Source organism: Magallana gigas, chromosome 1, assembly GCF_963853765.1.
Source record: "Magallana gigas chromosome 1, xbMagGiga1.1, whole genome shotgun sequence".
In the NCBI taxonomy this organism is placed as follows: domain Eukaryota; kingdom Metazoa; phylum Mollusca; class Bivalvia; order Ostreida; family Ostreidae; genus Magallana; species Magallana gigas.
In genome coordinates, this window is record NC_088853.1 from 8,974,520 (window position 1) to 8,991,540 (window position 17,021).

The window sequence follows — 17,021 nt, forward strand, 5'->3', positions numbered from 1 at the left end:
TAACTTCGCGATTCTGTAAAAACCGCTTTAATTGTGGCACTTTGAAACTTTTAAAAGGATTTTTGGGAAACCGGATGTTAATCTGCCCGCATCTAGTACAAACTAAATGTTAAAATCTTGCCGGAATACGGTAATTTTCGAGTTACCGTATTCCGGCAATGGACTATTTTAGAATGATTTATTATACAAGATATAATTTAGGATCTTAAAAGTTTTAGAAACTGGAAAAACAATGTTTTTCTTTAAAAAAAAACAACAACACGTTGCATAACTGACAAATGATCTATTGAGATATGATCAAAAGTCATATTTCTACCTGGGGATCAATAACTAATTATCATGTTAGAATTAACGCAAATAACAATAATTGATTCAAATTAAATGTTTATACTGTGGTTTCATTAATATTCAAGGGCATCAATTTTCGTGGATGAAGTGAAAATCACAGTTTCAAGGATACGTAAATTCATGGCCAATGACCCTATCAATACAAAATGTTAATAAAAATTGTACTTTAATGAACATTTATTTTCGTGGATCAACCAAACAACGAAATCCACGAAAATTGATATTCAACGAATATTGATGAAACCACAGTACTCCACATCAACCCCCCCCCCCCCCCCCCCCCTCCAAAACCAAACGTGATTCTTAAGATTCAGTCTTCTCACATTCTTACGTGTGTACAGAAGCAGATTTTAAATCATTTCTTGACTGCTCTTTTTCTCCCAATGCACATTTACATTTTGGAAATTGCTGAATTTAATTTTTAAGATAAACATGTTATATGCATGTGTTCGCCTATTTTGGACAATTGTAAAGCCTCCTACACAAAGTAGGGTCATCATTAGGCGAGAAATTACCAACATGGGTCAAACACTACTGGCGTGCGACCAGTTCTTGCCAAGTACCATTTCTCGCCAGTACATTGTTACGTCATTTTTCGATATAATTTAATGTGTTGATAAAATAACGCAACAATGCACTGGCGAAAAATGGTACTCGGCGAGAAATATGTAGCAGTACATATGAATAAGATAAAACACTTTATTATTTCAAGTTCTAGACTATAAGGGTGTATCCAAGGGGGTGTAACCTATACACCATTTGATGCATAATGACACAAAGAGCGTATATATATAACACAATTCAAAGAGCAAGAATAAAAACGGTCTAGGGATTGGGATCTCAAAAGTTATCAAAATATAAAGTGTATCATCATTTCCTGTTCCAGAAGGGGGGGGGGGGGGGGGGTGCTTTAAAAACAACGCCTGGGGGTCATGTACTTTACACTTTTTGATGCATCATAATGACATAAGAAAATATTTTTGCATTTTCCTGTTTCATGGGGTCAGAACAATCCCATAGGGTCCGGGCCTACATTGTATTTGATGCATTATAAGACATTAAGAAAGAAAGACCCCTCCCTTCCTATGATATTTCATATAAACATGATAAGTCTCTACACTAATTTACATGTAATATACAAATTTAATACAACATTGTCACAGGGTCAATATGGGGTTAACTCAATAGTGTAAGACTGACAAATGAAAAAAATAACTTTTGCAATTAAAATGCGGAAAATGTACAAATGGCCAGAATAGGAAACGATGATAAGCTTATTTAAATGTCAAAAGATGATGTTCCAGAATGCTGGCAAAGGGAGTGTTATACTTGTGTACATACCGGTGTCTCATAATATTGTTCTACTATACATGTATTATGCTTATCTATATAATTGGTCAGCATCAAAAAGATAATCCAGTTAGAGCACAATATAAATCCCTTTAGCTGATCATCACAAAAGAAACGTTTATGCATATTAACTAATCCATTACTGCATATGTGAAACGCATCTGACCAAAGAGCTTGGTAAAACGATAATGCAACCTGCAGACCTGTGTTGTGTACGTAACTTCAGATCATTAACGGTTACTTGTAGCAAGCATTTATTTTTATGACCTATTCTTCAAAACCCCTTGCACTATTTTATTAGGTAAATAACTATGTAAAGCACATAGTTCAGCTTTAAGGTGGTATAGGACACCTGCATATTGTGATGTATACTTCCTATAGAAATAAACAATTAAGTATAAATATAATCCCCCCCCCCCCCCCAACCAAATAAAGTTTCCTAACAGTGAAGCGCAATGGGTTTGAGCGTTTACATGTCTGTGAAGGCATTGGTATCCGAGGTGTGTTTTTGGTAATTTTACTACATTATGTATTCATATAAATGAATTTTCATTGGGAGGGGGGGGGGACTCATTTTAACCCCTTCTATAAATCTGTGCGCATGATGATGTTCATGTAGGCACACATAAGCAAATCTAATGCAGTCAACCGCCGAGAGGAGGGGGCATAATTCAACTTTGATTGTAATAATCATATAGACCATTCAATTACATGAAATGTTAAGATTATTGATTAACTTAAAATTCACATGCAAACAGTTCAACTCCAAATTGTACATAAAGTGTCCCTCATGTGTATTTTCATATGGCAAAGGGATCTCATCCTTTTTGAAAATTAGAATTTTTAAATATATTACCGTAACTTGTATGTGGCCACCATTTTTATATAAACTAATACTAAACAGTGTTATTTAGAGGCAAACACTTGGTGCGGGTATTACTGTCCAATGACAGCATCTAGTTTTATTTACATTACTTACAACTGGCATCGGAAATAAGAAGAATATTGATTTAAGCTCCTGAAAGTCTATTGACGACATAGGGTCGGGAGGTCGTGGTAATTTACGGACAATCATTTTTTTAGAAAGAAGAGTTATGTATTTTCAAAAAGACAGATTTTGAATCTAACATGTTTTATTTTTTTTGGACAAAAAAATACTTTATAGCTAAGTACATAGCAAAGTACGAAACAACTAATGCTGTGCATTTCAGATCTCATAGAATAAAGAATAAAAGTTTGTGTGTGAGTAATTAACTGTGACTGGCAAACTAACGTTCAATGACGTTAATGGTATCAGTATGCCATTCTCCAACATGTAAATTGTTTTTTCTGTCAATGCAAAGAACCCTCGGCATTTTGATTCCATGATAGATCACATGATAAAGAAATTGACCGTCCTTATCAACCACGTGAATTTTGTCGTTTTTCGTATCAGCAACAATAATGTTGCAAAAAGAATTGCAGCATATACCATACGGATCAAAGTTGCTGCTACTGGAGTTTCCTTGGTAACGGAATCTCAACATCCCGCCGGCGTCCGTAACAACCACGGCTCTGACGTCAGAGACACAGATGTCTCCATTGCCATTCTCTGCAATGTAGGTGGGGCAGACGTAGAGAGGGTGGTTTTTATCTGTGAAAATGTTGAGAATGCCATTTGTTGATATAACTTTTCCTAAACTTTTTTCACCGATCTCATTATTCCACAGACAAATAAGAACGTCACCGGTTTTACGGACCGTTATACCTTGCGGAGTGTAACCATCATTTGTTATGCATTCTGGATTTGGCTTTTTATCATGGACAGGCCAAATTTTTATTTTCGGAAAAATGCTTGGCACGATGACTTTAAAGACTGAGTTTACGGAAGTACAATAATAATCTGTACTGCTACCTGCTGCCATATACCTTCCATACGGAGATGTAAATAAAATAGATTCCGATTTCGTTTTATAGTCCCCTATGTTTATTGCTGATAAACACAGGAAACCATCAGGACTGCAATCAACATCAAAAACATAAAGACGGCAACCCAAAGGAATCGTTTTTTTGATTCTGTACACCAGTGATGACAATACTTGAGCTTCTGTTGATGCCTATTTAAAAAAAAAATAATTAGTTCACGTAACAATCCAGTTCATATCCTGCAAATCTTTCAGAATCAATGACTTAATTAACCGTGCTTCTAGGTTAAACAATAATGTTGCAGTCAGACAATAAGGTCGTGTGGTAATCATAAAAAGATCACACAGAATTGAGCGTTTTTGTTATTCTTAAAGCTCATATTAGAATTCAAAATTTTAAATGTAAATACAGCTTTATATAAAAAAAATACATTTCAGTAAACTAATGGATACACTCCCTTCTACATCAAAACAACGGAATGAGAAAATGTCGATGCATATTTCCAAAAAAACTTAATGCAAGAAAACACTGAAATAGATATTTGATTACTTTTCTTAAAATTGTCAAATAAGGAGTTGAATTACGCTGGTGAAACTTACCAATGGACCTGAACATTTTTCCCTATCTTTTTTCAATAAAAAAAATTTGCCTGATCAGGAAGATTCGGCGAAACTTTCAACGATATGTTTTGAGTTTAAGTTAAACCCCAATAAGAACTGAAAAATATACAAATTATCAAAGAATGTTTCATATGTAGCCGGTGTCGGTAGAAATAACTCAGACAATGTGATTTGGTCATTTAAGGTTCACTTAATTTAGTAGAATTATAAGTTGTACAAAAACCTGTAATATTTCATTATAATATTTAAACATATAATAATTTCACATAAGCAATTACACTTATTAAAGGGACTTGGACACGATTTGACTTATAATTGTCAAATTTTATTTTTTCATTTTCAATATTTATACTGATAAATATAGAAGTTTATAATGCCATATCAAAATTTGAAAGTCAAATATCAAATTATAAGCAAGATACATAGTTCATAATTGTTTGTTTGTAAACAAAGCTCAATATTGTCTTTTTTTACATATGTGTTGTATTGGTGTAAGTTTCAATCAAATTTATCTTTCTTTTGTTGATAATAGTATTTATGAAGATATTGAATTAGTTTAAATTGTTTATGCATGTCATTTTGTCTAAGAAATGGTAATTTTCTACATTACATTTTTTGTAAACAACTATAAGACTCCAGCTTTGTTTACATAACAACCAATTCTTACCTCTGTATCTTGCTTGTAACTTGAATTTAACATTCAATATTTTGGTCAATCATTTAAAATGCACTAGTTAACCATTTTATGCATAAAAAATAAAAATAAAATTTTTGATCTTTAATCGTGTCTTAGTCCCTTTAAAAAGCCTTACCGGGACAGCTTCCCCCAAGACAGACAATATACATATCATCAGAATTTTCAAACGATGTGTCTGTCTGGACATCGAAGTGGAAAGTGTCCAGGTATTTCACATACAGCATTTAGTGCAGAATATTGGCGGGAACAGGTAGAACAGGTTTTAGATATCATGTGACATTTATTTATAGATGAATTCTGTCATCACTGGGCTAAAAATAAACACTCACACGCACACGAACACTCTCAAAACAAATGCTAAAGCGCAAGTACATATTTGATGACATAACCCTGGTTACACATAAAAAAAATCAATTTAATTCATTCACATTTAGTCAAAAATCACCTGCGCTGATGCAATTTAGAGATGATGTTTGCTCAAAATGGAAACAAAAATAGTCACTGTTTATAATGAAAGATTTTTTATTGAATTCTATCGAGCCTGGTTGGTGTGTTATTTTTAAAATTTCAAATGCAGGGAGAATGACCGATCTTAAAAGGGACAGTGTATCAAATTGAATAAAAGTGGTTAGTTTCGTTAAGGAACATTTAAAAAAAAAAGTCCAATTCCCTGTGTCAATTTAAAAGTCTGCCTATTTTAGATTCAATTTCATAAAAAACTGAATGAGGATAAAACTGAAAAGTAGATTTTCTCTAACTACTTAATGATCTGACCTTATGTTAATGCTATTTAAATAATATTACATTTGTGATCAAAATCTACGAAATGATCAGATATCATGTACCGTTCAACTTGACAGCTTGACAAGAAACGTCATTTCATGCTTCATAAATAAGTTATATATTATCGATAAACATCTACGTAAAAAATATCAAAAGAAAAAAATACCATTATTTTCTCAGTCCGTATCTGTGTCTTCGTGTTTATCTCTCTGAATAAATAAAAGTCGCTCGTACTTATAATCTGCAATAAAGAGTGAATTTTACTCCTAAATCATATTTGACACAATGCTAGTTAGACGACTTAATTCTTACATAGATTGTAACACGAAGTTTGATTGGTTAATAAGCCGGTGAACCTTACACCTTACTTGATTACAGATGTCGGTTAAAGAATCTGGGGGAAAAGCCGTTGCAAATGCCCACGACCCTCTCATACGTCTTAAAGGAAGTAATAAACGTACGAGTTAACTGGGCATTTAAACGGTGGACAGTATTGTACAAAAAATGCAAGAAAGGGGCAATCGACATTTGAAAGGCGTAAATGCGCTTAAAGTGTGTAGTATTTACATATACTTTAAACTGGCGAATTTAGAATGACAATCACATACTCATTTAAAGAGTTAAATACAAAAATGTTGATTAATTTCTAACAATATTTAATTTACTTATTTACCTCAGTCATCGTATACAACCCCTAACGCAGGGGAGTCGACAAAGAGTATTGGGGAGTCGATTTTTCCGCTTCGGAGACAGAAAGAATCTAGTTAACTTCTTTTGTAGGTATTCAAAACAAGTATTTTTAAAAAAAAAATACACAGTGGCGTCGGAAGCAAATTGAAAGTGGGGGGTGGGGGGGGACTAGACTTATAAAAAAATATTCACAAGCAAAAAAAAAAGGTTTTTGCTATGTATAAATTTGCCCTTAGTCCTTAGTCCCCCTTAGCCCCCCCCCCCCCCTTCCTTCTCGGTTGATATATACCACACGGAAGACAGCGATAGTCAAACCAGTAACGCATAACAAGGGGACTTGTTATAGGTCCCTGGTAAACTTTGTGTTGGTCACTGGTCCTAGTGGTCTTTGTGTCTTTTGGTAGAACTACTATGCTTTTTCTTTCACAACAAAACACGTATTTGTAATGTGATTTTCCTGCCGATACAATTGGAAGTGAAATACATGCCTAGATAATCGTTGAATTTTCTATAGGCGCATACTGTACATTTGACTTGGCTTGTATTTTGCATTTTGTGCACAATTACATGCTTTTGTCCAGCGTATGTCCTTGTTGTGTTAACAAGACTCTCAAGGATTAAAAGATGGAACGTTTTATCTTGCCATTTAATTGTTTCTTGCATGCACCACTACCATTTGTTTACAATATGAAATCGTGCAATCTCAAAGAGAATAACATACATTAGTAGTAGAAAACGCATATCAAATAATTTCAAGTTATTATAAGCAAATCTTTATTATTAAGAAAAAAAAGAAAATTACATTTTTACAATGTATATTATAAAGTAACAAAATTACATTCTAACAATGTAAACAAAAAGTAAAAAAACAAAAAACCCATAACGCGTACGTTTCGAACACCCACTTTTACAGTTACATTTGTTTAAAGAACTCCTCGCTTACCACTACACCACCGATTCGCTTGACAATGTTTTGATGCTATAATATAGCTGATTCTTTTGTTAACAGTTTTACGCAAACGACTGGACTTAGTAATTTAAAGACCAATCTTAAAGATTAAAAGTCAGTTAAAGACCAATCTTAAAAATTAAAAGAAGAAAACTTACTTTTTACCGCAGAGTGGGTTTTTTTTAGGAAAATTGAAAAAGATAGACGTTAATATGTGTTAACAATATTCGTACTTTAAAAAATGGTACGATGACCCACTCTATGAAAATATATAATCTGAACATCCGATTTCTATATCATTTTGTTGCCAAATTAGCATATAACTATTTTGTTGTCTGAATATCAATTAAATGTGAAGTTACTTTTTGTGGGTTATGCCAGCACTGAATGTATATGATCACATATGTTTAATAAATGTAACGAAAGTAAAATTTGCTAGAAATAAAATATTATTTTTTTAATGAACCTATGTGGGTTTTTGCCTCGGCTTATTCCCCCAGATTCTTTAAACTTGACATCGTTACTTTAATTTTGAAGTACAGCTCACATATCTATCTCATGTTTTGAAGAGTATGGTGACACGCTGCGATGCGAGTACGCAAATGATATATTTTATACAATGAGCACAGCGGTCTGGGCGACAGACTGATCATCCACTAAGACGATAACAAGGGTTATCCTCTCTCCGAGGAAAGCCTTCTGTGACAAGCCAACATGACTGCAATACTATACTTACAATACTAAGAAGAAAACCTCTCTACGGCTATAAAAATCATCTGGCACAGTTACAAACATGCAAGCTCTGTATTGACAAAGTACCTTTTTATTGAATTGTCACCCTTTTTTCTGTCTTCTGCTGATTTTCAACTAAGCAACCTACGGCCGATCCACTGTCATATTTATACACTTGTGCAATAAACAAAGAGATATTCGAAAAACCTGCTATAGTTAAACTTAAAAAAAAATCCGAAAATATCACATAATACACCCTTAATTGGACATGTGAAACGGATTTTATGGTTTACATTCGAAATAAAATCGTTAGTAAGGTCCAATGAAGTGTGTTTGAAGATTTACTCCGGTAGTAATTGTAGTGCATACACCTTTCAGATCAGGTCGATGGTTGTATGGATACAGCCCGAATAAAATTCCCGTATTGGAAAATTCCTTTGATTAGACCTGCTTAACTTGTAATATCCATCAACTTGAAAAGTTTTTTTCCTTTTTATAATCCAATTGATTGGACCGAAGTAAATTAACTTTTTCGCGCAAGAATTTAATTACACATTGACGTTTTCAAAACGAATGTTATGATTGTGAATAGAAATACCCCCGTCCCATCATTTTAAAAACTTATCTAAATTACTAGTGTTGTAATTCATAACACGGTATCATTGTATAATTTCAAAATAGTGTGCGATTATACATCACATTTCGTTCTAAATTATATATTGTACTTATTAAGAACATAATATGCATTCTTGTTAGCTTTTATCTCATTAAGGGATGCAAATATATAGCCATTACCTGCAGCTAAATTCAATCACATGTATGTCTTATTCATACAAAAATACTAAATAAATCAATGTATCAAAAAGGAATTGTTGACCATTTTATGCAAACTTTTTGTAAAAAATGTGTTTCTAAAACTGTTCGATATTTGCAAATGCGAAACAAGAAAGTAATAGTAACTGGATATCATATACAACAATTTCAAAACATTGATGTTTATGTCGGTATGTTACCTGACGAACGGAAAAAATGGTGCCGTGGATTTTCCAAAATATGACAGTTTTTCCTTTTTAATATCTCAAAACAAGAAAACGAAAATACACATATTCGGATCACCCTTTTAACTGCGTATATTCAGGTTACAGTTGGGCGGTTATATTTACTGTTGAATCGAGAAAGAAACAGAGAAATCATTTAAAGCACCACAGACATAACCTGTATAATGCATATTTTTTTTAAATTGTGGAATCTGTAAATCGATATCTGTTATTGAATTCGTTTGTGGCGTTAAAGGGCGAAATATTCATCGACGATCATAAGAATTGAAGTAAGGTTTGCAGCTTGCATTTTAAGTTGAATCAAAGTCACACACCATTTTGTTTACTATACTAAAGTCTTTTTTCTCATGAAACTCAAATGATTTTGCCCGTCCCATTTTATAACTACAAAAGGTCAAAGTTCATGATTTCCAATTTTCATGTTGATGAAATGTTAACAATTTCATGGAAATATGTACATCTTATATGTGACTATTATGGGGGATATTTATACTTAAAATGTTCGAAAATGATATCACTATTTATATCATGATTCATTTTTATTAATTAATTATTATATAAATGAAAACATCTTATTTGAATCTTTCTGAGTCTACCAATTTCAGGGAAAACGTATCAAAGAATATGTGTAATCTGATGACTTTAAAACCCTATGATAGGTTTAACACATTCATTTTAAGTCTAAAACTGGAATCTTCACTCCTACATTCAACATGTAAAACAACATTTGTTTACATAGTGTCGTAATGGACGATGAAGTTACCTGACAAACCTCTACAGATATAGGCTAAGTGACAGGATGTGTCGCAGCACACGTCTGGCAAGATGGTGGTCAGGGTAGAATATCACACTAGATAGATCGTACACGGAAGAGTCGGGCTGTGGTACCACACTCCTCCCCTTCTTGTAGAGCTGATGATATTCATTGGCGAAATCAAAAATGAAATTAGAAAAATCCAGTCCCTCCCAAAATTGTGTTCATAAATGATTTAGATAAGAGATATACAAATTCTAAACTTCCGCGGTACTCGCTGTAATATAAAGTTCTGTGAGAGATAGAGTCCGTACACAGTAATATGTTTAACCTCAATGGTACTGAAGCAGTATGTGGTGGAAGGAACGAAGAGAAAAAAAAACCATAGTAAAGTCTATATCACTTGATGGCCCAGAGCACATATTTTTTGACAACCAGCACGGCCAATCTGTGACAGTGCTTAATCATTGACGTCTTACGGCGACACACATAAATTCGCGTGCATCTATCGAAAGGAAGGTTGAGCGTGCTAAGCGTCAGTACAAAATAACCACTAACCATTTAAGGAATGATAACTCTCCACGGCCAAGTGCGGAGAATGAGTTACGTAAATACATTACACAAAGCGTACGTTCTAAAATGTTGCAGTAATTGTATGCTTATTTATGCTATAATTATATACCCAATCGTTTTCTTTTACTTCCTGTGCTAAATTAATAAAAAAGAAAACCAAAAATTTTTCAATTTTATTTAATTAACCGCTCCCTAATTAGGGTCTTCCGTTTCCAACGGAAGACCCTCTTGTTATTCTTCGGTTTCTTTCTATTATTATTATTATTAGGGTCTTCCGTTTTCCAACGGAAGACCCTTTTGTTTTTCTTCGGTTTCTTTTTATTATTATTATACTTTTTCTTTTTTTTCTGACTCCTTTTTTGCTTCATAACTCAAAAAGTTTTCAACCGATTTCAATGAAACTTCCAGAGATTTTAGCAAGTTATCGTCCCTCAAAGATGTTAAAGTTTTAAAGACAACATCACTTCCGTTTTGGCGTGACGTCATTTTTAAAATTTAAGAAAAGTCATTTTGTCCGGGACTTTTCTCAAAAACGCTTTAAGATATAGGCTTGAAATTTTCAATTGTTATGATTTGGTCAATTTACCTCTGTAATGAAGCTATATAATAAAAATCTGTCACTTGCGGTCGAAACTGGAAGCGAATCAAATTTTGTGAAAAAATGAATTTTTTGATCAAACAAAAAACGTATACGTATTTTGTAGAGCTTTTTAAGTTGAGTCTAATGCTGAAAACTGTTTAAAATTCGGAGGATGCATTACAGAGATATCGGGGTTTAAAAACTGATTTTCTCGGAAATTTTGATGCCGCGTTCTTGGTTTCAAAAATAGTGCAAAATTCACACTGAAAGTAACTTCTACTGTAACAATTCGTACTGATCATAAAACTTTATAAAAAACATAAAATTATATGCATATTGTATAGTTTGCAAAGATAAATACAAAACTTCAATTCGTTTTAAAATCGGATACTGCATTGCGGAGATATCGGGGTTTAAATATTGATTTTTCCGGAAATGTTGATTCCTCGTTATTGGTTTAAAAAATAGTGCAAAATTCACACTAAAAGTAACTCCTGCTGAAAAGATTTCGTACGGGTCATAAAACCGAGCTCCTTTTTTATATAGTTAATCAGAGTGTTTATTGAAACAATTTCGTTAATTCGGTCGATAATTACGTTGTTAGTTTTTATTAGTCTGATTAGTTTTAATCGAAATAATTATCGTACGATTCACCATGTCAACTCGCCATGTTTTGACTGCGAACAACAGCTGATAGCGGTGTGTCAGAAGAATGGCCTGCAAGACGGCGATAGTGGAAATTTCAGCTCAACTAACGTATGACAGATTATAAAGGTATGTTTCAATACAGGATATGTCGTATTGACTTTTTCTTTTCAAAGTGTTTGTGCACTTTTCAATCTAATCCGACATTCCTCTGACTCTAACCTTCGCTTTTGACGTGCGTAATGCAATATAAAAGCGGGCATTTGAGTCAGAGAAATCTCGGGATATTATCTGTCCAATGTATTTTCACGTGTATGTTTTGCACACTACTCGTTTGAATTTCTATTTATTATTATGTATATGTATGTCTTATTTTGTATTGAACAACACACCACACACTGTAAAACAGTGCAATTAAAAGGGGTGGGGGTCCAAAGGCACACAAGAGTAGAATGTTGTAATTAGAGTGCATGTTTGCATGATGATAACTTTACCCTAAATATTTGGAAATAGCAGATCTTTACCATATCACCTCCACTTAATTAATGAATTAAAGAACTCAGACAGTCTTGTGCTTAATTAAATAAATATATTTGACATGGTAAATATTCAGTCTAATTAAAATTAGAACTTTTGTCTGGCTCGCCGTTATATATGATTATCGCCTGTGAGAGAGCATGTAAATCAGAGTGCAAGATGAAAAGAACTTTAAGTTCAGATTTTAGGTTAATGTTCCCTGATATCTATAAAACATTCTTCTCAAGATTTGATAATTTCACAGAACATTGTAAATTCTTTGAGATTAGTTTATCTTTTATATATATTGAATTTTATTGATTCATTTTAGGTAAACTTTACATGCAGAACACATCTACATGGTAAACAGTTTTTACAGTAAGACAAATGTATGTAATAATTTTTACTACATGTGCCTCAGCTAGCTCTCTCTCTCTCTCTCTCTCTCTCTCTCTCTCTCTCTCTCTCTCTCTCTCTCTCTCTCTCTCTCTCATGCCTTTAATCTTGGCAAAGCATCACAGAGCAACATCATTTTGTGCATATCTCTATCTAGGAAAAGAAATCAACAATGCTTTAAATTTCAAAATGAGCATGTATTATCATGCAATCCCTCATTTTTTCATTGTGCAACTAAAATTTAGTAAAAATAAAAACGCTAAATTTATTTGCCAAAAAAAACCCAGTAGAATTCATTTTAAAAAAATGGTATAGCAGAAAATTATACTTTGAGGCTGTTTGGATGAAATACTGTAAGTCGTTTTAATTCCACCGTGTTAAATTTTCATGATTTTTACTAAAGTATCAATTGCGATGGGTTTAATTTCACGCTGCTTAAAAATTCAATTGATCAGAATAGAAGCATTTAAATTTCATAATATTTGGTTAAAGTGTTCAAACTAATGCTTCTTAGGAAAATCAAAAAATAGGGGGATGGTATACATGTAAGGGTATTTCTAAGTGATGTGATGCTTTTGTCATGATAATATCATGTATATGTATGTAGTTTTGAATAAGGTTTCTTATTTAGGGAGGTTGAACAACAGTTGACCTCTAAAAGATTAGGTAAAGATGCTTTATTTATGGAGAGCCCTATAAATCTGTGTTAAATAGAAGAAAGTGGAAATGCTGGGTTCACTTAAATTGCCATATTTTTCTTAATCCTTAATGGATTTGGCAAAATGAGGTATACTTTTTCTCAGAATAGCATAAGCTTTGTAAGTTTAAGACAAGATGACTTTTCCGAGAATGTTAGTGTAAGTTTCAAGACTACATGGTATTTTCAGATTTCTCATTTAACTGTAATTTTGAGTGGATTTTTACCAAAAGTAGTCTATTTTGGGAAAATGGATGATTTTGTTGGTTATATATGTATATGTCATTACATGATTTATTAGCTATAATATACAAGGGAAGTAAATGCCTTTTAAATGTGTAGAATGACCACCACTAGAGTAAATTGGCTTAGAAAGTAGGTATTTCCTATCCTTATGACAATTAAAAGGCTTAAGTTAATTACCGAGATAAGAATTAATACTGCACAGTAAAAGAGTTTTGATCAATTGAATTATTTAAATTATAAATTTGCAGCAATTTTGCTGTCTGATTTCATGAAATAACATTAAGCAACCTGACTTATATAACTTAATTTTTTTAAAACAGCATATTTTTCTTTCAAATAAAATTCACATGTAGACAAATGCAGTTATCAAAGTATACAATATGTCAAAAAACTCAAGTTTTTCCTCCTTCCTATCCAAAAGTGATATTTTAGATATATTTACAGAATTCAAAAAGCCATGGCCCCCCTCTTTCCAATTGTCTCCATTACCATTACATGTTGGATATGTAAATGTACATTTGACCTTGAAATAACATCTGCTATGATAATTACTCTCGAAATGATCAAGAAGCAACAAATGTTTACCCTTTTATTGTATATATGCATCAAAAATGTAGGAAAACATGTAAAATTTGAACATTTATCATGGAATTCTCATCCGTCCCCAGGTACCCGGTTGTGTTTGAATTTCATTTTAATTAAGAGCAGACATCACACTGGTAGGTCTTACTGTTTTAGCAAGGTTAAAAGGAGACTAGAAACAAGAATAAATAAAATATTCACTGAATATGATTATAAGCTTACTGTTTCATGAAAACAAGAAATCACATGTATGGCGTCATGTCTTTTTGTGAAAAAAAATGTTACATTACATCCATTTACCAAGAAAATATCAATTTTCAATATCAGTGATGGTTGTTTTTAAATATGTGTGAGAAATGACTTAAGGGAATTGCCACAAGTTTCATAATATTAAGGTTAAAGTGTTCAAACTAATGCTTCTTAGGAAAATCAAAAAATAGGGGGAGGGTATACATGTAAGGGTATTTCTAAGTGATGTGATGCTTTTGTCATGATAATATCATGTATATGAATGTAGTTTTGAATAAGGTTTCTTATTTAGGGAGGTTAAAAATAGTTGACCTCTATAAGATGATGTAAAGATGCTTTATTTATGAAGAGCCCTATTCTGAGTTAAATAGAGGAAAGTGGAAATGCTGGGTTCACTTAAATTGCCATATTTTTCTTAATCCTTAATGGAATTGGCAAAATGAGGTATACTTTTTCTCAGAATAGCATAAGCTTTGTAAGTTTAAGACAAGATGACTTTTCCGAGAATGTTAGTGTAAGTTAAAGGTAGCAAGGGACAGTTTCGGATAAAGTACCCGTCAATATTTTTGTAAAATTGAGAGTTGCTGTACTTAAAGGCTTATGAGTGTAGCTAAAATTCATGAAATGGTTTTTAATGATTATCATTACTTAGAGGGATGTCTCTTGTTGAAATTGATATTCAATATGTAGGCCCCATATGTTAGGTACATGAGATTCAGAAATAAAATGTGAAACCTGCGGCTAATATGACTGTTGTGTTGACTTTAGACAGTGAACATGCAAGTTACAGATGGGAGGGTAAATAACACGAAAAGTAGGTGGATGGGGCATTATAAACTATACACCGGTAAGTTTCTGACATGTGATGGTGCAACATGCACATGGTACGGAAGGTCAACCCTTTGCAGGGAATTGGCTGGGGGAGGTCTAAAAAGCTGAAAAATCATGAAAAATTAGCAAAATATGGAAGGGTCAAAATCTCATAAAAACCAGTATGTAGAAAATTTTACAGGTTTTGACTAGTAATTTTCTTCAGAAATTGGTGTTTGGCCTTATAAAAAGTGAATTAAAGGTATTTGTGCTGAATGGGAACTGAGGAAATTCTAGTTACAGGGTTCCGAAGACACACGTCCCCAGGCTACAATGAAATACAATACAATACAACGTATCACAAAAACTGTCCTGTGCCATCTAATGTCACGTATCGGGATATGTCATACTAATTACATTTCATGGTCAGTGTATTTTTTTTCAGAAATACTATGCATATGTTAATGTAAACACAGCTATTATTAGTACCGGTACATGTATTAACACAGCTTATTGATTTTTTTAATTTCAGCTATTGGTGGCCACATGGTTTTTACCTGTTGATTCTTTTCAGCTCTTGAGGTTAACCTGTCATCTCTACCCACATGCATATTCCTTAATGTGTTCTACAGACTATTTACCAGTAAAAATTAAATCGGATAATTCATGAACAGTTACTGTAATGGAACTTTAAGAAAGCATCATGCCTTGTTGTGGTTTGTGTTTGATAAGAAATTATAACAAACAAAATTATGGCTGTTTAAAGTAATTTACAATTGTTAGCTGTGAAAATTTGTTTTTCAATAAAAGTATGCAATTATGTTTCTTTTATTTTGTTTTTAGCTCACCTGAGCCAAAGGCTCAAGTGAGCTTTTCTGATCACAATTTGTCGTTGTTGTAAACTTTTCATATTTTCATCTTCTTTTCAAGAACCACTGGGCAGATTTCAACCAAATTTGGCACTAAGCACCACTAGGTGAAGGGGATTCAAGTTTGTTCAAATGAAGGGCCACGCCCTCTTTAAAGGGGAGATAATTGAGAATTATTGAAAATTTGATGGTATTTTTCAAAAATCTTCTTCTCAAAAACTATTCGGCCTGAAAAGCTTTAACTTGTGTGGAGGCATCCTCAGGTAGTGTAGATTCAAGTTTGTTCAAATCATGTTCCCGGGGGTAGGGAGGGGCCATAAGAGGGGGATCAAGTTTTACATAGGAATATATAGAGAAAATCTTTGAAAATCTTCTTCTCAAAAACTATTAGGCCAGAAAAGCACAAATTAAAATGGAAGCATCCTCAGGTAGTGTAGATTCAAGTTTGTTAAAATCATAGTCCTAGGTGGTATTTGGGTCACAATGGGGGAATTGATTTTTACATAGGAATATATAGAGAAAATCTTTAAAAATCTTTTTCTCAGAAACTAATAAGCCAGGAAAGCTGAAACTTATGTGGAAGCATCCTCAGGTACTGTAGATACAAAGTTGTGAAAATCATGACCCCGGGGATAGGTTTGGGCCACAATGGGTGGGGGGGGGGGGGGGGGGGTCAAAGTTTAACATTGGAATATATAGAGTAAATATTTAAAAATCTTCTTCTCAGAAACTAATCAGCCAGATGATTATTTATAATTGTTAAGACTTTGGCCCCAGGACAGTTCTTTGGCCTCACAAGAAGGTTCAGAGTTTGATGTAGGTTTATATCCCATGTATAAACTATTGTTAAGGATCTTTTTTTGAGAACTGCAATACTCAACATGCGATATAACTATAAAATCAATATAAAATCATCCTTTTAGAAAAGGAACTAATGATTATAAACAAGAATATTTAGGGGGGAAATGGGTT

General features: G+C 33.1%; 2 long non-coding RNA genes across 2 annotated transcripts; one reads left to right on the plus strand and one right to left on the minus strand.

Moving 5' to 3' along the window:
* Positions 1-2,822: 2,822 nt before the first annotated feature.
* On the minus strand, positions 2,823-9,238 carry LOC105333286 (uncharacterized). Its single transcript, XR_010713242.1, has 3 exons — positions 9,088-9,238; positions 5,870-5,944; positions 2,823-3,794 (listed from the first exon to the last, which is right to left on the minus strand). It is a non-coding gene; the product is annotated as an uncharacterized lncRNA (long non-coding RNA).
* A 2,301-nt stretch (positions 9,239-11,539) lies between these two features.
* LOC136274755 (uncharacterized) lies at positions 11,540-16,001 on the plus strand. The gene is made up of 2 exons (XR_010713174.1): positions 11,540-11,813; positions 15,713-16,001. It is a non-coding gene; the product is annotated as an uncharacterized lncRNA (long non-coding RNA).
* Positions 16,002-17,021: the final 1,020 nt, after the last annotated feature.